This window comes from Patagioenas fasciata, chromosome 10 (assembly GCF_037038585.1).
Source record: "Patagioenas fasciata isolate bPatFas1 chromosome 10, bPatFas1.hap1, whole genome shotgun sequence".
NCBI classification, from domain to species: Eukaryota; Metazoa; Chordata; class Aves; order Columbiformes; family Columbidae; genus Patagioenas; species Patagioenas fasciata.
The window spans coordinates 21,821,580-21,847,199 of NC_092529.1; the positions used below are offsets into that span (position 1 = coordinate 21,821,580).

The following is a 25,620-nucleotide window of genomic DNA, read 5'->3' on the forward strand; positions in this document are numbered from 1 at the left end:
GCTTAGATGTTTAGATGTTTTTCAACTATTAAAAGGTCTGTAATTAACAGCAAGTGTAGAACACTCACTGGTTTATAACCAGGGTCTGTCTCTCATTTTCCATGATTTTTAAACAGAACATTCTAATCTAAAAATAGAACTGATGTTACAGAACTAAAATAACTTGGTCACTTTGGCTGTTTAATTTGGACTTTAGACCCAATCGAGTGGGTGGCCTTTAACCTCTAGATAACAGGGACTTTGATTTGATCTGCTTCGAATCAAAACTACCATGTCCCGCTGCAAAATGAATATCGTGGACCAGAGCTGCTCTATAATTTTGTGCTCATCCCTTGATTTGACCGTTCCCCCGAGCTGTGCTGAGGCGCTAAGGCCCTCATGCTGGAAATGGTCACAGTTCTCTTGATCTTTCTCCAGGCAAGTCACCGTCATTCTTCTCCCACCTTGTAGGACTCGCAGCACAACCCTTTAGTTCTTCTACTCTGAACATATTGACAACAAATGTTGTAAGATATCTTACTTATTCTTAAATGTCAGATCAGAAATTCCCACTCCGGTGGAACAGAAGCACCGCTGCTGGGTCCCATGCTGCACACACAGGTGCTTAAGCACAGGCTTAAGTCACTCACTGAACAGAGATACTGAATCACTGGGCTCAAATTCTGTATTATACACAGAAAAGATGTTAAAATCCAACATTTTTCCTACATCATGCATAAAACTATAACAATGTTCTCACAATCTTGAGGCATTATCACTCTGCATTTTCAGTTTAAAAGGCTACAGTTTGCAAAGCACCGTGAGCTGAACAACACGTTAAGGCCAGCCTGTGTTTCAGTGCATGACGGTGAATGACCGTCGTGCTTTGGAGAACTGCATTATGTGCAATGCGATGAACTCTTTGAAACTCCTGAATCGTTACAACGCAGCACGTCCATGAAATTCACTCAGAAAGACCCAGAGGTCTGCTGGCTGGGCACAAACTCCCAGAGCTAAGAGGTGAGAGTAATTCCTTAGCAGCAATTTTCTGGTTTTGGCAAAGTCTCCTGATAATGCTGCAGCACTTTCATTGTAGAAATGTTTCTAGACCACAATGACGACGTCTAGATTTTAGTACTCTTAGAAGAAGCAAAATTAAAATAAATTAATAAAAGTAAGCTGTTACTGTTTTCTTCCTATGCATCTGTTCACATCACACACACATTCTCTATGCTGGGAATGGAGAACATAAAACTGTCAAGATTACACTGAAGAAAATAACCAGGGCATTGTGGGTGCACCTATCAGCTACTATGAGTCACAAAGTAATTCCATTTCATGCTGCTCATATTTCTGCTCTAAGGTAATAAAGTCAGGAATCAGCAGCCACTTACAATTCTTTGAGTAGAACCTATAAACTCGACCCCTTCCAGGGGGCGACACGCCACGACCAGCAATATCTGTTCTTCTCATCTTAAGGCAGCTAAAAAGGCTTTGCTAAATCATTCCACTACAAGAAATGTTTATTTTTACGTTGTCTATGTTATAATTTCATCTAAGATGTCCGCAAAGGTACCCAGCAAGGATGCTATACATCTACACATACACATACGTGCGTGATCTGAAGTCTTCTGTTCAAATAGAAGTAAAATGCCACAAGTGGATAGGTTTTACTGAACACAGAAAAAGGTTTTCAGGTGCATTTTTAACTGTTTTCCTTCCATTGGAAACAGTTATCTTGGGCTATGTTGTAAATGTGAATTGACAAGGCCTTAGCTCTGTACAATTAACATGGATTTTAATTTCCACGACCCCAGAAGGGCTCCTGGAGAACGTGGGGCTCCCACCTCACCTTCGCTTTCCTCGTTTCTCTATTTCTGGTTAACAAGATGCAGATTACAGCATTTCTTTATGCATCAATGATTCCACATTAATATTACTCCTAAACATTGCTGAACTATGAGAATTTTCAGGTTTGCTCAGATTTTGGATATAAAAATCGCAGCATCTCATTACAGTTTGAAAGTTTGAACCTTCACACATGACTGCTAAGTCTTAGTCAAATTATGGATATCCTGTTCGATTTAATCAAATTTGTTATTACACTGGAAACAAAATGAATGTTACTGTTTGGCTTTATTTTATTCTATATGTACTAGAATGGAGAAAACCTTTTACGGTCTGGTTTTATTCTTGCATTATTGAAGACTAAAACATGAAAATCATTCCTATGTTTAATAGTTAGTTTACAAATATTTCTATTTTGCGTGTAACTTTACTTGATTCCTGATGTGTATTTTGCCTGTTTTCCACCCCATAAAAGATGAATGGCAAGACACCAAGATATCCAAAGCGTAAGTCCAATCAACAGACTAGTCCAGGTTTCTCTCATAAAACTTACACAAGCTCAGATGAGGTCCAGGTAACAAAAATGTAACACTGGATAAAAAGTTTTTCATGTGCAAAAATCTTTCTCGGCCAGCGAAATCTAAGCAGGACAGTAGCAGAGAGGTCGTTCACATGCAGTCAGATGAACACGCTTTCACATCTAATTATTAAAAAGGCAGAAGTGAAGGAGACACCATTAGACACTGAGATGTGGGACTAGTTGTTTTGAGTCTCTTTCCCTGCATTTAATGTCACCCTGGTGACCATTCCGTGCAGGGCAGCACAAGAAGGGCCGCGAACTCACTCAACACGTGTGTGTGCCCTGCCAGCCGCAGGGACAACCTACGCTCGGTTCAGCTGCTGGTGATTGAGAGAACTATCTTATCATTAAGTGACTGCATTCAGTAGCAATTGTAAATTCCCAAGAACGTTATTCAGCACATCTTTTATGTTAGGAGGACATAAAATATACCAGATTACCATGGTATGAAAAGCATCCTGGATCGCAAGCTCCTCTCTCCCATAAACACTACCTGTGCTCAGGTAGCCGGAAAGGCCTGTTGCACGACATTCTGCACTCGCTCTTTCCAGACAAAACTACCAAAATATGAGCCTAGAGGTATTTAGTGAAGCAACCAGAACGTCCAACCTCATAGGAGTTACAGAAAATCAGAAAAACAATTAGTTAAAGCCCCTCAGCTCTGAAACATTAGTAAAAACAAGGCAATGGTATGATTATACTACAGGGACACTTACAGATATGAATAAATATATAAATACTGTGAATATTTATTTATTACATTAAAACGTATTTCATTCATCTCGTGTAAAAATATATCAGAGTTTGTCAAGTAAACTTAATGCAAGTGCTGCAGAACTTAATGGGACTTTTTCCAATTAATTTAATTACAGCAGATTGAGGCCATCTCTGATATGCTGTATACACAAGTCAGTTAAGATCACACAACCATTCCAAGCTTTCAAGAACAAAATAGAGATGGGAAAGGGCATTTTATTTATCTACTTAAGACAAACAATAAAATGTTCTATGTGTGCCTTGCAAAAATACAAACTACCCTAACTAATGGCCCCACGTCCTCTGAATTAAAGACCTTCATTGATCTTTTAGAAGAGAATGTTGCAAAAGGACTCTGTCTTGTGACAGAACAACCGCATCCCCCTCTTAATAGCTCAGTTCTTGCCTCTGACACAGAGATTCTGTGTGGCAATGGGCAAGTGGTTCCAGCCAACATCTCACTTTCCTCAGCACTGTTTCCAGGCCGCGCTGTGAGGCAGAGGGGCTGGTGACACCGTGTGCTCCACGGGCGGTTAAGGGCGGGCTCTGGGAGGTGCAGATGGGTCAGCAGTTCCAGCACGACTTGGAACAGCAGTATCACTTTGTCCTATAAATTGTTCTTCTGGTTATTTAGACAAAATTGTATCATCTTACTGCATTTACTTTTCCCTGGAGGAAACTTTTGTCTCAGTTCTCCAGTCGTCAAGCAGAAGAACATTGTCTTTCCCTCCGGCCTGTTCTCCGCATTACATTCAAACAGCTGTCTTCTACAAATTGTTAATATTCCTGATTGTGCCTGAGTACAGCGAGGCCTTAATCTTAGTTTAAGCCATGAGGAGATACCTTCTTCAATCATGAAGATGATACATTTTTCATTTCTGGTATCTGCCGTTACAACAGACTTTATCTAATAGACAGCGTTTGCATAAAATAAAGGTAATTTGCTTTTGGTCGAACCAAAGTATGTGCATTTTTTCTATATTGCAAACAATGACTCAAAGCTCTTGGGCATATTCCATTTAATACGTTAAAACAAGCACTGTGCGCTCTGCAGGTTCCTAAATGTGACAGTTCCACGCACGGACCCGCGCTGCTCCGTGTTCTGCTGCTGCGGGGTCAGCAGGGGGAGCACAACTTAACTAAAACCGCTCTTTTCTAGGACTCTGCTGACACAGCCAGCGATGCTCTCAACAGACAAACAAACAAACAAACAGGTACATTCAAAGAGCCCTGCTGGCTGATACTCGCAATTCAGTGTTTGGGTAAGTAACAGCAAAAAGCTATAAAGACTTGCTTTAAAATCCCATTACAGAAGTTTGTATTGCTATGTTTGCTTTACTAAAAAGCAGAGATAAAAAGGATTTTTTAAAATCTACGTACATATAGAAAACATAGGTATAATTCATGTTTCATTTATGTGATGACACGTGTATATTGCTAGGACTTAGAACAATTATCCAAAGCAGCCTTCTTCCAAGCAGATTACACACTAGAAACCACTATGACTGTGGGGAAAGGACCCAGGCTTAGTTAGGCAACTGATAGAATAAGTAGTGACAAATCTTTGCATTTTAAATTCAGACAATCTTCGAAAACTCAGTATTACCTTTCAGCATTCCTGCCCTAGATCTGCGCATTGTAGCAGCAATACCAGTGCTTCCGTGTGCGCCCCGGACTCCAGCACACTCCTGCTTGTCCCTCTGCCTCTGTACACCTGCTTTTCATCTTTTCAAGCAGGAATTTATCAAAAATATTATGGATTTCTTTCAGTTAGGCAACTCTAAACTACAGCTCCTCAGTCCCCTTAATTTACCTGTAAAAACAAAGAAAGTACCTAGTGTCCTCCAGCAAATCTTGAGTGTCAAAATCAGCTCCATGGTAAGGAGTGACTTAGTGAAGAAGTCAGCTCTTGGCGCGCTGCTTTTACTGCCAGCCCTGATGCCAAGCACAAGATCAGGACAACAGATGACATTTTCTTCTCTGTTCCTCAGATCCAACCCTCGAGCCATCTAAACATGGCCCCAGACTGACCATGTCCATTAGGAAAGACACCTGACAATACCCAATATACAATACCCAATACACAATACCCAACATATGATACCCAACATACGATACCCAACATACGATTGACTTTTGAAAGACTGGGAATAAACTTTCTGTATGAAAATAATGCTACTGGTTCTAGACAAAAGGGTTTTGTTGCAGGTTTGGGCAGAGGTGGAGGGTCGGTGTGTGAGCGCTGTGGAGGGTGCAGCCGCCAAGCACACCCGAAGGGTTAATCACCGAGTGGGAGGGGTATCAGCTTATGAAAGTCTCTCTTTGCAGTCCGCTGTACCAACCTGCAGAACCAGCACGGACCCAAATTCTGATCGCAAAACGTGCTAAGCTGGGGCTGAGTGGAATGCGAAAGGTGTGACGACAAACCAGGTACTCCCGGAACATCCCAAAACGCTGCCACCTGATGCAAGTTTGTGTCACGGCCTCAAAATGCAAACGGTTCAAGAGTTGAGAACCAGGCTGAGAAATCCAAGCGGTGCCCTGTGCTCTGCAGAGAACCGTGACACCAAGGTCCTTCAAAAAGCCAAATAAAAAGTAAGGGGGGAGTCAACCCCGTCATCCTCCCAGCAAGGCTGCACGGGAAAGCAGCAGAAGAAATCTGAGGAATGGTCAAAGTCCAAACACTTGAAAAGGCCAAAAATGGAGAACACATATATCAGTATGAAATGTATTTTATTCCTATAACTGAATTATAACTACAAGCCGTGATCACTAAAATCACAGTCCATAAAATTTACTACAATGTTCAGGTGGTGGCTGCTAATAGAAACACACCAGAAAAAAGGCCATTCAGGGAACAACAGAGCTGTTTAATTTAAGATATATTTTCTAGTCTGTGCCTATGGAATTCACACAAAATTGTAAATGGTCTGGGTTCTTATTTGAAACAGCAGCTTTTTATACCCTTGCAGCAACATGAACCATTTTAAATATAAATATACAAAAAATAGAAGTGCAAATGAGAAACAAGCTCCACAACCACCACGGGCTACTCAGAAATGCTACAAATTCTACAATCGCATTTTAATTATTTAAGGTAGGGGTTGTTGCATTCTCATACTGGATAGATATCAATGAAACTTCAAGTTATTTCAGCTTATGAAAGAAATCTATTGCAAGGCTGTGCTCAAATAACAGACTAAATAGAAAATGGGAATATCGGACAACAGGAGACAGCTGTGTAAGAAATAGCGATTTATATATTTGGAAAACGTAGTAGACAGCTCAGATTTCAGAGGAACGGCACTTCAAGATCATAGAGAACACAGCTACAAACGTCTGGAGGTGACACGGTGTTGGGTGTTGAAAGACTCACAACAGGAATGAAAATGTCCTGCTGTCCCCGACCGAACGCCGAGCTGCAGGATCATTTCTGCTCTGGTAACTCACAGCGTTTATGGGAAAGGACTCTCGAATGGTTCTTAGAAGCACTCGAGCAGGAAAACGGAGCAGCTATTTAGTTCCATACAGCTGCAATCCATGCTTTGTGAGGCGCCTTGTATTGAAACTAAAATTAATCCTGATGATAGACTTCTCTTCCAATGCTTTTTGTTCAAAAATATCTTAAAATACCTCCCAGTCTTCAAAATGGAAATTATTGTTATTTCGTTCCAGTGAACAGAAACTACTGCAGAAGCATAAAAATCTGAAAAACAAGATATCATTGGATTGCTAATATAAAAATCAAAATAAATGTCTACAGAATTCTAATGGGTGAAGATAATACATCGGTATTTACAATATGCCCACGTGCATTAGTGGAGCTCAATTCTGGATCATTTTGGTTTTGAGGGATTTGAGGAAACCAGAAACAAACAACATGTCCCTAACTTGCACCGGCAATATTGTAAAACTATCTCATGACATAAAATGTAGGCGTTGCTGTCCATGAATCACTGTGATTTAAAAAAGGATCCTGATAGATAGGCAATGAATCACCTTCGGTTTTGCAATCGGAAGAAGCCGGCGCCTTACGGGAGCCCTTTGCCCCCGTTGGCAGAGCGCGGTGAGATGTGCCCACTGCCGGGCTCTCCCGGCACGGCAGCGGCCTCGGGGCAACACAACTGGATTTTAACATGTGCAGAACCGGGCTGTAGAGAGCAAAGCTTCACCCGCTGCACGTGACAGCCCAGGAGCAGCCTGGTAGATGCCATTAAAAGTATTTTAAAAGCAAATGCCACATGCAGAAGTTTCATAAGCAGACTCACGCCTAACCTGTGACTGCTTTCCGATGCTATCAAACTTGTTCTGAAGTCAATAGAAAGTTTATCGCTTCAATAGAAATTCAGTGTTTAAGCCCCAGTTAAGCAAAATGCTCATTTGTATGGCAAGCACTTTAAAAACTCATTTCCCGGCTAAGGGAGGACTTCTTTAGGTAGGGTATATTATTAAATTACGTATCATACATACGCATGCACACAAATAAATCAGTGTATGTTGTAATACAGATCCATAAGAAATTAGCTTCTCATAAAATGCCGTGCTTTCTATACAGAATTCCTATTCCTCACTAACCACAGTCACAACACCGTGCCCAGAGTTCATAAAATAAACTGCCATGAAAGCCTAGATTCAATGTTCAGCCAGATACTTACTGTACATTTAAACACTGTCCCAAAATATTCAACTGTAATAGAAATGCTATCTAGTAAATTTATATTGTGCTCACATGATGCATTATATGAAAATTAGCAAATTCCTCTGTGGCTTCTTAAGCCTGTGCAAGATTATCAAAGATTTAAGCATATAGTATGGCAAAATAGATGAGATGTGTAGGCACTGCAGCTATTTACAGGACAATAAGGCTCCATTGTTTATTTAGTTTCATTAGGTCATTATCACTGCACCTTTTAATCTATTTTAATATGCTAATCATGGAGTCTTAAAAATGGTGCTTAGTCAATAATTACCAACTAAGGTACCAATTTATCAATATATTTAAAAACAGATGTATTTCCTTACAGGACTGAAATCTGCACACGAAGTTTGTGTTTCTTTTGGAAGTATTAATAAATTTAATAGTAAATGTTGTATATTATGTGCACAATATCCAGTTAATTTTTGTCTTCTAAGACATCTTAGGTGCAATAAATTTTATACTGAGCCTGAAGAATCTTTATAATATCAATACTTAACTAACCACATAAGGTGTTCTCAATGCTTTCAGTAGCAGAGACTTTCCCAAGGTCTGTTTGCGGACGGATAACACTGGTGGTAGGAAGCCTGGGAGATTTCTCTTTCCTCAGCCCCTGTCACGTCAATGCTGTTCAGCGTTCACAGGACAGGCAACTTCAGCATTGTTTCCAAGAGATGAGCTAATAAGGCACACAACCGTAATAGGACAAAATACACTCATTAATATCCCAAATGCAGTTCCCTGCCATGGCAGAATACTCAATACTCCCACAGGAAGAGGAGGAGGAGGAAGAAAAGCAACATGAGTTTAAACTCATTCCTTGAATTAAATCCCACTTTTAAAGTTTTTCCTGGCAGTCAGACACATTGCAAATTATCCATAAAAATGCTTCTCTCCTATCAGGACGGGCCGTTTTCATCACAAAGCTGTCATCTTCTAAAATACTAAAACTGCACAATGTATTTGAACATGGCAAGACTATACGTAGCGCCCATATAATTTGATTGAATGCTTTTTTATTTAGTATCACTTCCAATAGTTTAACTGTTGGACAATCACTAAGTCCTAAAAGATAAAAAGCACCATGTCGCAAAACTGATTCATTAGTGCAAACATTATTAGTGCTATTTGTGTACCAAACACAGGAAATATCTCAGCATGAGGGGGAACACGCTTTCCTAGATTTAATTTTTTAATATATAATTGCATATAATTCCTGATATATGCCAAGATAACACTCGCTGTATATGTGTGCACATAGCCACTAAACTCTGCGATGTCAAGCTAGTTCAAGCACATCAAAGCTTGAGAAAGTAGATAAATGGTACTAAAGAGGGCTCAACATTTAGCATTCTCCGCTCCCAGGAGCCCCCTAAATCAATCTGGCACCAAACAAGTTCAGGTTGTGTGTGGAACGCAGTCATTTCCACGCTGTGTTGGGCGCAGCGTGGGGCTGCAGGACCCCGCTTTCCACTCCAGCGTCAGTGCTGCCGTTACTCAACAAGACAAACACCACGCACAACTCCAACGAGCACCCCGCTCTGACGATACAGACCGGCAGGCCTCGCGCCAGCCTATAGTAACATTACTCAACTAAAATTATAATAATACAGACACATGAACTTTTGTCCACCTATCATCTGTTGCACAAATGTGTCTCTTTCATCTGTTAAATTAGCAAAAGAAAAATTAACCTTCTCAACTGTATGAACCCAGAAGCATCTAACCTGCTCAGCCACTTTTCAGCAGCAATCTCTTGTCATCTGACTACTGTACTTTTGACCCTCCAAAATATTCCCAACTAAAATATGTTGACGTGTTTTTACATGTGATTCGATAATTATTGTTCTCAATAGTGTAGGATACTTATCACATATTTAGATCAATGTTCTTTGCATCTCATGTGCTCCATCTTTCTAAATATTAATTTTTCCAGACAGCTTTAAAACTACCCCATCCAGGTGACTTGAGGCTGTCTACACAAGGAGTGGAGAACCAGGTCACAAGTGGGGTAACTTTGCTTTTGTAACCGAAATTCCAACGTTGTGCAATGCTCTGAGAAGTATTTAATGAACACCAGTACATTAATTAGGCTCTAAATTTAAGTTACCTTGAACAGTTCTACTTCTGAGTCTTCTATTGGACTACAGGACAAGAGCATCAAGAGAATCTTCCCCATTCTTGGTTTTTGGGGGTTGGTAGAAAATACAACATAACATAATGTTGTACTCTATTTTGTTCCAGAAAAAAAGAATACAAAACAACCCACAACGTTTTGAAGGAAATTTAGCACTTAAAACTGGTTATCATAAGAGCCAGATAGAAAATATCCATTTGAAAGCCTGCCTATGACTAAATAATGGCAATATGAGAAAAAGAATACTTATCAACTATGACAATTCAGAATTCACTAAGCTCCAACTTACCATCTTTCATGTTATCATATTTCTTACTTTCAACAAAAATCATAGTAATTTCGTTATGAATTTTCTATTTGATATACTTCAGAAAGACTTCTTGCATACTGGAACCCCAAAAACCAGAGCCCAGGATCAGAGTTGTTGTGAAACAGATGATACCAAGAAGCCCTAGAACAGACCTGCACTATATTGAGTCCTAAAGTCAATAAAATGGGTTAAAAATAGAAGTTTATGGGTGAACAATTTCCCCAGCAAACTCCAAGTAGTCCGGGATGTCAGTGTATACATGGGGCAAATCGAACTATTTTTAATTACGTCATTTCCGTTCCTACCATCTCACTCTAATAAACAAAACTCCCTTTACCGCTGAAGAACATACCGTAAGACATACATTCAGATAATGGATGATCATGGCAACATCATGTAATAATTCGAAAATGGGTACATGCTAAACAGTTCTACAAGGTTACTTAGGCCTTCTGTCACACACCTCTCTGTAGTTTCCTGACATGAGTATTTGGTAGTGGCACAGAAATTTATGGAGGTGTTTAAGTCTTTTCCAAATGTACTTTTCAAGTGTAAAAAAGCCAAGATACCTCTCTCTTAAGGATATAGAAGTAGCTTAATAAAAACACAGTGGGTGCTATTTGAATCTTAACGAAAAAATGAATACTCTCTCTGCAGCCCTTTGATAAGAAGAAGTTGACAAATGCACCCAGATAATGGTGTGTTACTACTGCAAAATTCTACAAAGTTCTGACTTTGTTATTAATGCATAAACTTATTGTATTTCCTACTAAGAGATCTGGCAAGGCTGGAATTTTACAATGTGCATGAAAGCTAAAAGGAAAGAATTTCTTTGTTGTTGTTGTTGTTGGGTTATTCTTCCTCTACGTTATTCATATCCTAAGAATACGTCTGCTCTGACTTGGCCCTACTTTTGTCAACCTTTGTTTTGAAGTAGAAGCTTTTCCAGCGTGGCCATTGGAATCGCCTTGCTTTTCCCATGAAGAAAGAAACATTTTTACCTGCCAAGGTACGGAAAATTATTTCACAAAACTCAGTTTTTCCTTTATGTGGACTGTATGTCCCTCCTACTTTTCCTGTGTCATTCACCGAGAAAGCAGGGTACAGTAACGTTAATGTTTAAGTAAACATGGCAATAAACAGCACCCACTTAGCAGTTCCATGGCTTGTGCTACTGTTCTTTGCTTCTACAATAAACTAACCTTCCAGAAATGGTGCTTGATGTTATTTTTCAGCTATAGATATTGATCTTCAGCCCGCAGTGGCCATGCACAGCACGTCTCCTGTCACACCGGACACAGGCGCTGGGTTTGGATCTGCACGGGGACCGTGTAACTGTACAAATGACTCTAGTCAAGGAAGAGGGAAAGTGGTGTTGCTATTTTTGGCAAGAAATTTTCAAGAGTTAAAATGACATCACTTTAGGACACGAAAGAGAAAGTTGAGTAGCCACAGCTAAGAACAATTCACTGTTCGGAAAAAGTAATGCATAATTTCAGAATTTTGTTACTTTTACCAACTGAGGTTAAACAAATGCTTTAAGAACTAATGCTAAAGAGTGATTTTTGTAATTGTCCTCGTTTTCAGCTGTAAAGAATCTACCGATGCTTGACTAAATCAGTAAAGACTCTGACTGCACTTTGTATTTTGCACATAAACATCATGGAGAGCATGAAGTGTCTCTTAGCTCAAAGCCAGAACATCTCTGTGCCCCTGTGTTCGCATGGATTTCAGACTGTAGGAAGCTTTGTACATGACACTGACAACTCCCCAGAGACATCCCAGCTCATGTAAACCTGCCTGTTTGCTTCAAAAACATGAACTGTCATTCTGTTTCTATATTTGACAGCATTTGCTAGCTTCAAGTGAAGAGAAAAGCGTATAAATCAAGTTCTAACTCTGTGTCAGTAAGATTAATAATTATAGGGTTGTGCAACACGAACAATAGTGGTAAAAGCAAAGCAGCTATGTTAAATTTTAACAGCATTAAAGAGAGGGGAAGAGATTGAGAAAATTTCAGTTCCTTTCTCTGTCATGTGTTCTTGTCATCACTTTTTTCTGTATTTAAAATACTTTAAGAGTTTCTTCCGTAAATGATCTAAGAGGACAGATAACAGCAAATCTTTCCGTTTCATAGATGCATAGATGCATAGATCACAATTCAAGACAAAAGCGTATATTTAAATACTTAGATTTATAGCTAACTTCTTGTTTTTCTAGAATATTTATTAAGTTAGCATATTGAAAAAATCACATTAATTAACTTTCTAGAAAGTGCTATTTTGAATAATTACATTCAACTCGATTTCTTTAATCTAAATATGCACGTCATTTTCACATACAAACCACAAATCATCCACTGGAATTTTGTCCATATACTCTGGGGTACTTGGTAACTTGGTAGTTTTATTTTTAAATCAGTTATTCATCTTTAATTTGGACAGAATACCAATAGTTAACTTTGCAATCAATTATTATATTGTCATACTCCATTATTCTTTAGAAGAGATTCATTTCTTAGCAGCAAGTTTAGTGTGAAGAACTAGGAGTTATCACTGTGACTTTGTGTAACCCCTCAAGTGGGTTTGTGAACAACCAAATCTCATGTGCCTCTGCTATATACCGAGGATAAGTTACTGACACTTCTTACTGTCCTCATTACTTTTTTAATTGCTAAACAAAAATTGGTAGTTTGCAAATTTCTATATGCTAAACTCGAAGCATGATCAGAAGACGGATGGTCAATCTCTTCAAAGATTCAGTTGTATTTAAAAGGAATCATATTAAAATACTGTTGGGATTATCACCAAAAATAATCCTGCATGGCCATGCAGATTAGATCCAGCGCCATGTGGTGTAATGTAGAGCTGGCTGGCAGGATCAGGCCCTGCTTCTGTTCACGGTGCACGCAAAGCCCCACTGAAACTTTTGGAACCATCTCTAATCCAGAGGATCAGATGGGATCTTCAATGGCAAAGTGCTTCCCACACCCTGTACTTCCCGTCCTTTGTGTAACAAGGTGTGAACATCTGCTTTCAGCCTTATTGCTGTACTCTGTCCAAAATGGGAGGTTACTTGGCAGCAGCCCAGACGACCCTTCACCGACAGTGACAGACTGATTCAGAGGGATACAAGGATGAAAATGAGGACAACGATGACCTGGGAAATTTGGGGCATTTATAACCTGGTTTTCATCTCTCACCTCCACTTTGTGCTGTCAATATATCATCACAAAATAGGTTTAACACCAAACTATTTGCAAAGCAGAAACTGGTTTTCATTGGGTTACAAGAAGACAGTTTTCACCTCATGGCTTGATACAGGCACCCCCTTCCAATGCAAAGATCGGGTTTATAACATGTGTGTGGCATACTGGGTAGAACCAATACAATCACACAATGGTCTCCCCTGTATTTTGAAAATTCCTGAACTGTTTGAGGTATAAACTGGTACCAGACTCAGTTCATTGTTTGGAACTAGGGAATATTTTGCACAAATGTACATAACAGGTTCACTGAGTCAGACAAGAACACTTAAATACCAGCTCCTTTAAAACTCACTGTCAGATTTCTAGCAGTTTACTTCATTTACCTTTAGTGGGACAATGAGGAAGGCACGTGTTTTTGAACAGAATTCTGCAGCTCTTGGTCAATATCTGAACACAACGTATTCAAAATCTCTGCTGACACAACCACAGGCACCATACTGAGCAGGCTCTCAAACTGAGCACCCCCCCCAGACATGCTGAGGAAATCGTGGGTCTGTAATCCTAGGTTAGGGAAAAAAGTAGAAACTATGGATACTGAGATCACAGTAATACACGAACTGATCAATAAACAGCTTCCTCACAAGATTTACACTCCAGTCAAAGCAGAAAAAGTTGCCGATTCCATTCTATTTGTCAGATACAAAGCCCCTATATTATCAATGGGCAATGTACTGCAAATCACAGAGCTCAACTGGATCTTGTATCTTGCCAGTTGTATCTTTATTTTACTATTTGTTCTCGGATGTTAGAAACACTGTTGGAAGCAGTTCAAAATTACATTGTTGGAAAATTGTTAGTACCCTAGTCATACAATGTCATTTTGAAGCTCCCTGGGAATTTAGATGTGCACAGCTTATTAGGATGTGACCTTTCCCTTGATTTTTTATTTTAAGATCAAGTTAACATGAAATTTCCCCAGTGGGAGTTGCTGTGCTTCCTTCACAGATAAGGAAAAGAGCAACGGCAACTCCGTATAGAGACAACTTTCATACATTTCTACGATACGAACAACTTTGTGATCTTGAAAGACATCCAAGGCATTCCTAGAGGTTGAGAGGAAAGTCAGGCGGTACGTTAACAACAACTAAAAGGCAGGAACATAACAAAGGTATTTCCCTGAATCTTTCACCCATTTTTTTTCCCCAATGTCACTTGAGATTAAGCTTTGAGGAATTTTAAGGCCTATGGACTCCTTGCGTTCAGAGGACCAGGATAGCACTGGCTGTGAGCTAACAGTTTGTTTCTGGAACAGTCATGTTCCTTTGGGTGAACACAACTACCACCCCTACAGCACTGTTTCTTTAATACACAATACAGGTCTTGTCTCACAAATCCACACACTTCAGCATTTCCATGCTTATTGTATTAGCATCTTTTTTCCTGGGATTTCATCTGGGTAGGAACAACCCCAGGTTCCAGTGTAAGTTGGGGAATGACCTATTAGGGAGCAGTGTAGGGGAAAGGGAGCTGGAGGTCCTGGGGACAGCAGGGTGAGCATGAGCCAGCACTGGGCCCTTGTGGCCAGGAAGGCCAATGGTACCTGGGGTGGGTTAGAAGGGGGTGGTCAGTAGGTCAGAGAGGTTCTCCTGCCCCTCTGCTCTGCCCTGGGGAGACCACACCTGGAATATTGTGTCCAGTTGTGGCCCCTCAGTTCCAGAAGGACAGGGAACTGCTGGAGAGAGTCCAGCGCAGCCACCAAGATGCTGAAGGGAGTGGAGCATCTCCCGGGTGAGGAAAGGCTGAGGGAGCTGGGGCTCTGGAGCTGGAGAAGAGGAGACTGAGGGGGGACTCATTCCTGGGGATCAATATGGAAAGGGGCAGTGTCAGGAGGATGGAGCCAGGCTCTTCTCAGAGACAACCAGTGACAGGACAAGGGGCAATGGGTGCAAACTGGAACACAGGAGGTTCCACTGAAAGAGGAGAAGCAACTTGTTCCTGGTGAGGGTGTCAGAGCCTGGCCCAGGCTGCCCACGGAGGTTGTGGAGTCTCCTTCTGTGCAGACATTCAAACCCGCCTGGACCCCTTCCTGTGGAACCTCAGCTGGGTGTTCCTGCTCCATGGGGGGATTGCACTGGATGAGCTTTACAGGTCCCTTCCAACCACTGACATTCTGGGATTCTGTGATTCTGATCCAGAACAGTGAAAATAGTCTCTTGCTCTCTGTTCTGTAGAGGAGAGATCTCTCTGTGGTACGTGCTGATTACCAATGACCAATAACAGTGTTTAAATACTTACAAATAGTAAACATTTTTCAATAGTTTTAGAAAGGTATATTCAACACTTCTCAGCCCTTATCTCTCTATGCTGCTGAAGCCTGCAGAGATAATTAGTTAAATAATAGGAAGCTGAATGATGCTAACCTAACCATTTTAAATAAGTTCTTATTCAAGAGAATAATTTTCTCACTGAAAGTCAAATCGGTGTGTCAATAAAGAGATCACTAAAGAGAATTAAATATTTTGCTTTTTGGATACTCAGGGTAAAAGTTTTAGGCATTAAGCCTTTGCAATGCAAACAACATTTTATGTCAATTAGAGATACCAAAGGAAAATATTAACATGTTGAAATAAAATAAATGACTTTTTATGGCTTTTCATATACGCAGTCTGCTGACTCGGTACTTTGGGTGGGCATTTTGTGTATAGTGTTCTTGTCATGATACCACATTATAATATAAAGTAAAGCAGCATAACATAAATATATCATGATCATATGTGAAAGTCCTAGTCGTGACACATTCAAGAAAACAACACCAAGATTCAAATGATTCCTAAAGTAACCTCAGCCAGCTTTGGAGTCCCAGTGGTCTGCAGTTCTTCCCATCGCAGTGATGCATATTTCTGCTGTAATTCAGCTGTGCAGATGAAATGTAGCCCTTGAAATTCTCCTCCAACGCTGTTCACAGGGGTATGTCCCCACGTGCTAAATGTGCATTTCCACAAACAGCCCTTCCTCTTTAAGTGACTGCCAAGAGATGCACGTTCACTACTCTGACATGGAAGTAGCAGGCAGCCTTAAATCAATTTTTATTATAGGCAGACTGTAGGAGTTAATTTGCAACTGATCCAAGGCTAATCTGTCTCTTTGGGGTAAGTACAAAGACATTAACTACATCACCTGTTAAAGACGTCTGTGAAACTTCCGTATCTGACAAAGGAGCAAACAAATCCCAAGTGAAACAATTTAGTGCATATCACCGCAGAGTGCACTGGTGATACAGAGTTAACTTTGCTGCAAGCAAAGCTACCCAGATTCTAGGGAAACTCTAATAATATAGAAGGAAAAAATTACAAGCTGAGTTGTACAAACTTGGAGGACACAATCTGCTGGCTCCCATCACTTCTAAGAGCAGAGCGTATCAGCAGCGGGTCTGAGAAGTGATTCAACACCAACTGTGGATCTTTTCCTACCCTGCTGACACAGACTCTCCATGCAGATGCATAGTGTAAGCACTAGAAGTTTATTTACAGAGGGCAGGACTGAACATTTCATGTGAACACATTCAGACCAGATAAAGAGCTTTGTCTCCCATTAGTAATTTAAAGAATTGTGATTTGGTACTCCCAACACACCTACAAATGAATTCCTCAGTCATAAAATCACTGGTGCTAAACAAGTTCTGATATCTTTTATCAAGCCTCTTTTTTCTTGTCATTTGTTAACATATTTCATATGGAGCTTTTCTTCTTTTTATAGATACATTTGCTTTAGTTATAAATTAACCTCGGAATTTACTCTCCCAGAGGCCACAAACTGTTTTTTTATTCTCTTGAAAAAGTTTCAAGCTACATGAATTTATGATTTAGAACCATTTTGAATAACAGCTGGTAGTTCAAATACAGAAAGGAAAGGGAATTCCAGATGACTGACAACGTAATTAAGAATAAACCGGAAACATTTAGATGCTTTTCTGCGCTTTCTGCTCTGGAAGCCACGATTTATTTACCAAAAGGGAACATATTGAGTTGTGGGATTTCTGGTGCTTCTGGTTCCCTGTAGGAACATTAACTACGAGACAGCCTCATTCGGAAAGGTCTTTCTAAAAAGTCCCATATTTCCGTGGCTCCTGAGGATGGCCAGCACGTCCCACAGGTATGCAGAAGACTTGAAAATTTAGACTCACATGCAATTTGAGCCATATTATAGAAACGTCAACATTTGTTTAGCAGATTGATTCAAGTAATGACCATTAAAGGACTAATTTTTCATTTGATAAAGGCTTATAATATTCACTGTTTGCTCTTGTGTGTCTGTGTTGGTCTCTTCACCTCCAACAGCTTGGGAAACGACTGGCTTGTTCCAGCCTGGACTGACTACAATGGAAAGCAGTTTTAATACAAACATCTAAAGTGTTGTCAGTGTCACCATGGAAAGAGAAACAGTTGGAGCTCACCCTGTAATAATATCAGAAAATCCAAATGAAAAAGTTCTATGGGAAACTTAATTGGTTCTAGTGTTTGAAGAGTAATTTGTATAAGGACAGAATAATACTTCGAAACAGCCAGAGTAACACACACACTATTTCCTTTACTCGTCCTTCCGTGCTGCTCTTACTCTCATTACAAACCATTTAAGTTTGAAAAATCTGATTTGACAAAACATAGCAGATATCAATTCATTATGGTTTAATCCCTGTTCTAGTGAAGATTTTCCAAGGTGGAGCAATTTGAAAAATATGCCTTCAAGATTCAGAAAACAGGAAACGAGTGTATGGAACTCTGCATTTCTGGATCGCTGCTCCTGAGCCGGCTGGGCTGGGCTGTGGTCGCGCTGCTGCGTACAGCACACAGAACAAGCTGCTGACTGGCTCCGCTTTGGGGGAGGTTAAAAATGACGCTGGTTTGTTTACAAAAAGTTACATTAAAAAATAACTCTTAATTAAGAATAATACAAAGGACTGAGGAGCCCTGGGGTATTTTTCCTGTAGAAATAATTTTCCTGCAGTGCTTTGCCCCATCTTTAGTTTCTTGTGCTCAAGACAATATCTTTCTTGCAGAGGTAAATGGACAGAACTTCCTTCTCTACATGCTGTTTCTGAGATTGACAGCTATTTGAAGTTAAAATATTCAAATTTTCATCGTATGTTGTGTTTCGTGTCTCTGATTTGTCCTATTGTATTAGTTAGTGCCTCATCATCTTGAAAAATGTTGTAACTTACTCTACGTTTACCCTTGAATGCTTCATGTGTTTAATTACCTATTCTTGCCTTCTGTTTGTTAAGTCTTAACAAAACACGGTATTTTCTGCTCCTTTTAATTGAATCAATAGTGACACAACTGAAAGGATTTTAACAGTCAAAATATTTAGCAATTTTTTACAAGAGAAATGGAGTGTTTAAAATAGCGGCCACATTGTCAAATATTTCAGCTCTCAGATCTTCGAGTCTTATAATACACGTTCATCTATTTAGATTTTACAATTCTGTGCTTTCTATTTGATTTAAAAAAAAAAAAATAAAAACCCCATGACTTATTTGTTGATGCTAGTTGGGGAAAATCAGTCTGATTTGGCCCTAATATTCATTTTAATCCTGTTCACATCAAGGAGATGGTGAGCGTAGGGGTCAGATTGCTCTGACTACCCTGAAAGATCAGAACCATAAAGTTATACACAGGTATAACCATCTCCTCTCACACCTTGTGTACACACTTCATAACTCTGTTTGCACTGTGGACTTTCACTTGGGCCAAAAGGAATTTTCAGATCAAATAAGTTGTAATGTATTCTTTAAAGGTGAGTGACAATGTTAGTTATCTATAGTTCTTGGAACAGACAGTAGGACAGCAAAAATGTCAAAATACTGTTCATATTTTTCAGATAAATGACTATGTCATATCCAAGTATTTTCCTGACATCTGCTCAGGACAGATGTACAAATAAAGAGTTTTGCCATCATGCAGAAGAAGCTCTGATAACAACTCAATCCTTCACCAAAGGTTAGAAAAAAAATTTAGGATTATTTTCCAAGATTTTGGCCTTTATTTTATATGTCTTTTTATTTATTGATATGACAGTGAAACGGACAGACAGCCTTGACTAAAATGACTTACATAGATTTTTTTCTTTTCATAAGATGTCAACCATACACCTTCCATTTCTTTCTTACGTGCCACACGATTTCAATAATTTTTAAATTTGAGATCTTTGTAAGTTGAATTTTTTTAGTGGTAAAAATCTATGAATGGAACATTAAGCACAGCTCATCTTGATCTGCAGGCAGGAAGAAACTTAAAAGAAAATTATGACAAATCTGAGAGGCATTTAAACTAATTCAGTTTCAGCTATACCAGTAAACTAAAGAGCACCAGGACTCTCACTCTGGCCATATTTCTTCCACCCACGTTATCAAGCTATCTCAGTCACCAGAACTGGGTGGCAACACCCAAATGGCTTGTTGCAAATGGTCCATGGCCCATGCTAACTCCTGAACTATTTCTGGAAAGTGTTCGAATGGCTGTTTGTTGGCTGAGCCAAAACTGGACCAGGGACAATTCTAAGAATTTAACCATTTAACAATCCAGTTCCCGAGTTGGTGCCCAAGTTACAGCGCTTTTAAATTTACTAGTATGGATCTAGCCTTTGAGTTCAATTAGACTTCTCCAAGACTAGGGAATATAATTGCTTTGGGGTTTGGTTTTATTCTCCCTCAAATTCATTGAGTTATTCAATTTTGGATCAGCTTATTTTCCTAAATGTGGTCCCACCTTCTGCCCTCAGCTGGCAATCCATGGAGGAGCTACTCCCAGCTTGCAGGAAGGGGAAGACGCACAGCATCAGTGTGAACCTGGGGAAGACTCCAGAACTCTCCTACACCCCACCAAACATGCATTTCCTTTGTACACCATTTATTGAGCACTAACGTAAAATGTACTGACCTATTTTTCCCCAACTCGCACTTCATTTTGGTGAAATATTATATCTGTGCAAAAAGAAATTGCAGAAGATGGAAAACTAAGATACAAGTTACATTCTTGATACACAGACAAAGCAAGTAAAATTATCAGATTCCTGTAGCTGACATCTAAGAGAGGCATTTACCTGTCTGGTTTGTGCCAAATGAAAACAGAAGAAGTCTTTTGCTGCTTTGAAGGTCCACAATATAAAAATGGCAGCGCCATAGCAAACTGGAAACTGCTTAGTATTTTTCTCATCTTATTCTCTGAGAACAGGTAACAACACACTGGATACAGTAAGTGTCTCAAAATCACCCCTGGCTGTTAGGAGCTGAAATAATCCACATGCCCTATGGTTGTAGAAGAAAACCGAATACTCTTCAGATGGCCTGTATGGCATCAAAGGGCACAAGGGAACCTGTTATGAATAATGGCTCACAGAAAATGAAGGGCGGAAAATCCTGTAGGGTTTCTCAGTACCTCTTCCCAATGTAACACGCATCTCTGCAGGATATTTTCTGATTTTTTTCCCTGCAATTTAATTTCAGCAATTCTTATTCAGAAGATGCTTTCTTTGAGGAGCTATGCAACAGTTTATATGACATCCTGGAATCAGAAAACGGTGCTATTTAGTATTTAGCCTACATTGTCTTTATTTAATTTCCATATTCATAGCTAAATGAGCACTCCATCACTCCTAGTGTTTGAACTCCAAAGAATGCCTTTCTCCCACAGAGTAACTGCCAGATATAATTACTACATTCATCAGCCCTTCCTGGAGTAATTGTCAGGAAAGCGGCAACCATACCTGCATCAATTTCTTCTTCCTCCTTGCTTTTTTTCTGCTTTCCTTCCAGGACAATTGGAGTTTCTGCTTCATCTCTCCCCCTTACCCTGGGTCTCTCACCTTTTTCACCTCAAACCTCCTCTCTTTATTTTTCCCTTCAAAATGCAGATTTGGGGAAGAAAGGGAGAGATGGCCCTGCTGTCTCTCAGTGTTTTAATGTCTACCGATTTGTTATTGTTCCGGTTGGGTTTGTTTTAATTTAAATCCATTTGTTCTGGCATTATAAGGAGATTCATAGTCCAGTTGTTCGATCAGTGACAACAAGAGAGCTGCACACCTGCCTAGGGGCCAAGCTTCAGCAGAAATGTAGAATTGCCACACGCTGTATGACGCTGTGCTGTGCCTTCCTGTTGGAGGACGGGGGAGGAGACAGGAATCCGTTGCACACCCTGCGTCAGAGAACGTGGTCACGCTGCAGGATGTCACTCACACACAGGGTATGGACACGCTACTGTGATTCTGAACTTACCTCCGACTCCAGCAAGATTCACTGCCTGTCCTCAGCGACAGGAAAGCTGTCACTTGTTGTTAGCATATCAGACAGTCCCTGTTCTCGGAGGAGTCATAAATAAAGCTAGATTTAAAAAACAGAACAAACTTGGGCAGAAAAAGAACAATGAGCAGGAATGCCAAAATACAGTGAAAGACCACATTATGGCATTGTCAGCATATCTTAAACCAAGAAAAGCTGGAAATCTCATAAGAGACCAGAGAGAAGAATTCAAACTCATGAAGGTTCCAAGAACAAACTTTACACTTTGAGAAAGAAATTCAAACATCTGTATTTTCATAGAATCCCCCTGGTTTTTAATACCTTATTTGGCAAACATAAAAAGAGCTAAATAAATAAAGAAAAACAACAGTCTCGGTCAATCTTCCCACTGCCTTCCTTCGAAATTGCCTTCAATTAATTAATTCTTTCATTTCCTTTCCTGATATTCATAATGGACAGGTTTTTTTCACTCTTTTCCACCCCTGTTCTCTGCTGGGCCTCCAAGGTCCCACATTAGCCTCACATCCCTGTCTTGATCCGCCACGACAATTGATCTAATCATACCCAACACCAGTAGCCTCTAGACAGACAGACAGATTAAAGGTATTCTAGCTTTTGCACAATATTTTAAAGCCAGAGCCTATTTTAACATTGCACATTACTCTACCTATTCTGCACAAATTTTGTTTCATGGATATTTTCATTTGCAAAGAATGAGAACACTGTTAATAAGATTTTTATCTTTTGAAAGCAGAATTGATAAGACGTACAGAAGGTCGTTCTCTTGGATTTTCAGTTGGTCTCTCATCTACTCAAAACTGGCACCCGGGTGACCCAAAAAAGAATGGAAAGAAATGCACATGACTTCCCCATCCTCAGAATTGCATCACAAAGGATGAAACAGCATATTCTGTACAGAGGGCTGCTGTGCTGTATGGAACCCTTTTCTTGCATAAAAAAAGCCTTTCTTAACAAAACTGTGACTCATTAAAAATCTGACCGATACCACAATCCAATGCATAGAACAAGGAAAATGGTGATAGACTGTTAGACACAGGCTTGTTTCATAATGGGATCAGTTACTGTGAGCGCTGGCATTAGCATGCAAAGTGTTTTGGCTTTTTTAATATAAATTAAAACGTGAAGGTATGTTTGTAGGAAAAATACATTTTTAAAATTCTATTTTTTTTAAATTAAGATTTTAATTGCCAAAAATTTTCAAGAAGACGTGTCTGCAAGAAAATATCTTTGTTGGCTTCTTGATACTGAAGGGTTTTCCAGTATTGTCTGCAAACACTGTTGAAAATTCCTGCCAACACCAACTGTGCTGTAATTACTGTTTCTTAATAAATTAGCAATCCTGGTCTAAGAAAATAATGCTTCAAATGTCATTACCTATGACAGAAAGTAACTTGCATAATCTGAGGTTTTATCCTATGTAGCCTGAGTAAAACCTAAACCAAGTACCATGATTTCAAGTGTATATTTTATACAAGGTATTGGATCACCTCAAAATACCTCAGCTAAACAAGATATTGTGAACATAATAAATATCCGCCACACCCAACTGAAGTGGGTGAAGTTGGCCAGGCCAGTCACATGAGGCAGACCCAAAGAACAAGTCTTTGGGCAGTGCCCAAAGGAAACTGTGCAAGGAACCCTCTTGGGTCTCTTATTCATCGTGCCATTATGTTCTTCTCTGCATCACAAAAACAATTAACCAGTTCAGGAGAACTGGCAAGCTCGCACCATCACCAATACTCCAAGGAGTTTGCAAAACAGAACCAAATTCAATTGACAAGCTAATCATGGAAAGCAAGCGTGGAGTTTGCTCGGAATAGCATTTCCTAAGCGTGAAGATCCAAATAATTTAAAAAAAAAAAAAGCAAGCTAGGAACTACTAATTAAGCTTCCACAGGATTTTTGGAAATTATTTTGCATTGTCTTGATAATAAAAAAAACTTTAAACCCATTGTTAAAAGCCTGAACCTTTCCAACTAATTCTTCAATGGTTGCTTATTTCCTATTTGAAAATCAGGACCTGTCATAATAAACTTTTGTAATATTAATTTTGAAACTTATTCTGTAGTTAATTGTAACAACTCATACTTAGCCGAGATCTTTACTAAATAAGTTACTCCAGGCCAATTGAGCAATTCTGGCCATATCTCTAGTGTAAATGTATGGGAAAAAAATAAAATCCAGGAAAAGAAATCTTTTAAATGGTGCTTATTTCATTCAGAGAATTGATTTAATGTGAAATGCTTTTGTTCTAAATAAAGCTTAAAGTTTCCTCTTGTTTATCATCTCAAACCATCTTCAGCAACAGCTGAAATTCTGAAAGTGAAAGCATATTTGCAGAACTTGTGTTTCCACACTCTTTTCTGTGTAGAACTCAAATCATCTAAACCTTTATATGAGCGTCTTGCAATATGCATTCCTTTGGCAAACTCTTTTTATGTTGACAATTACTATAGAAGATTTAAAATAAATAAAGCACTAACCAGCCTTTCTCAATATTCCTAATAATTAAAAAGATCAAATACACTAACATGACTTGACGTACAAATAAGGCATCTCAGAAATGCAGTTTAAATGTAAATGTGATGCTAGAGAAGAAATACAGTGAAATCCTCACAGGCGTTTAGTGACTCAACGAAGTAAAAACATCCACTATCAGTGGTTAACTTCAGCAGAATCGGAGGAATAGCTACACCACCAGGGCAGCGCCAGAAGTTTGTTTCAGACCTCCTGCAAGCTAGAAAGCAAATAGATAAAATATTTCCTCACGCTGGAGGGAATGAGGACCTCAGCCTCTTCAAAATCTCTCATGATTCCATTAAATATGGTCTTGAATAACGTTAGATAGTACAGGTAAAATTCTGTGTAAATAAAGCAAACTTTTGCCCTCACGTACTTCTGTACTTGCTTATCCAGAGATTTCTCTGAGTGTAACTGAAAAGAAAATTTGGCTTTCTTGTCTATTTTTTCTACATTCTTACATAGGATTAAGAATCAATTTAGCAATATACCACACAATAACATGCTTCTATTAAGCTTAAAAAGTGAGATTTGGCATAAAATTGTGTAGCTGAAATACCACTGTAGGGAACAGCGAACAGTAACTCCAAGTAAAACGTATTCAAGATGAAAGGATAAACCCTCCAGTTTTATTTACTGTAGACATAAGAAGTCAGTACCTAAGCCTATCATGAGGAAATATGTACATTATGAAAGGCAGTAAACAGAAGTGGCTGCATTTTTCCACAAGACCCCATATTAGATAGCACCACAAAGCACCAGGTCTAGGTAGTAAAACCTGTTTTTCTGACCACCCCTACTAGAAGATCTTGGTGTGAGTGTTAAAGCCTGTAATTAACATTTTTCTTTCCATAGTTCCTTTTTTTGGTGTAACAGAGTGACTCTTTTGGTAGCCTGACATATGTTTCAAGCCACCACGGCTGAAGACTTACTTCACAGCAACATCAAAATATTGCCCTAGCATAACTATTGAAAACATACATAATTCTATTTGTATACAGATAGCAACCTAAGTTCAAAGCCTCTCAGACTTCAGAATTGCTGCTACACAGCCATGAATAGTTACAGCAGTTACACAACATCCCCGTTCAATAAATCTAAATGCATACACAAGTACTATGGACTTATAATGCAATATTATAACATAAAATCCTATTTTATGCAATGCAGTGTAATCACAGATTGTGTAAAAAGTTTAAGACAAGATCATAATTCTGGGCAGGGCTACTTTGTGCAAATATGAAATTCTCCGAGAAGCAATGTGCTTCAACT

At 39.3% G+C, this 25,620-nt stretch overlaps 1 protein-coding gene across 3 annotated transcripts in view; it reads right to left on the bottom strand.

The window, feature by feature from the left end:
* PPARG (peroxisome proliferator activated receptor gamma) overlaps window positions 1-25,620 on the bottom strand; it is a 54,453-nt gene that overhangs the window by 23,388 nt on the left and 5,445 nt on the right. Inside the window, exon 2 of one of the 3 annotated variants that reach the window (XM_071813321.1) lies at window positions 11,509-11,655. The exons of the other annotated variants lie outside the window; for them this stretch is intronic. The gene's annotated coding sequence lies outside the window, so the exon portion shown is untranslated. The remainder of the gene's footprint in view (window positions 1-11,508; window positions 11,656-25,620) is intronic. 3 annotated transcript variants of the gene reach the window in all.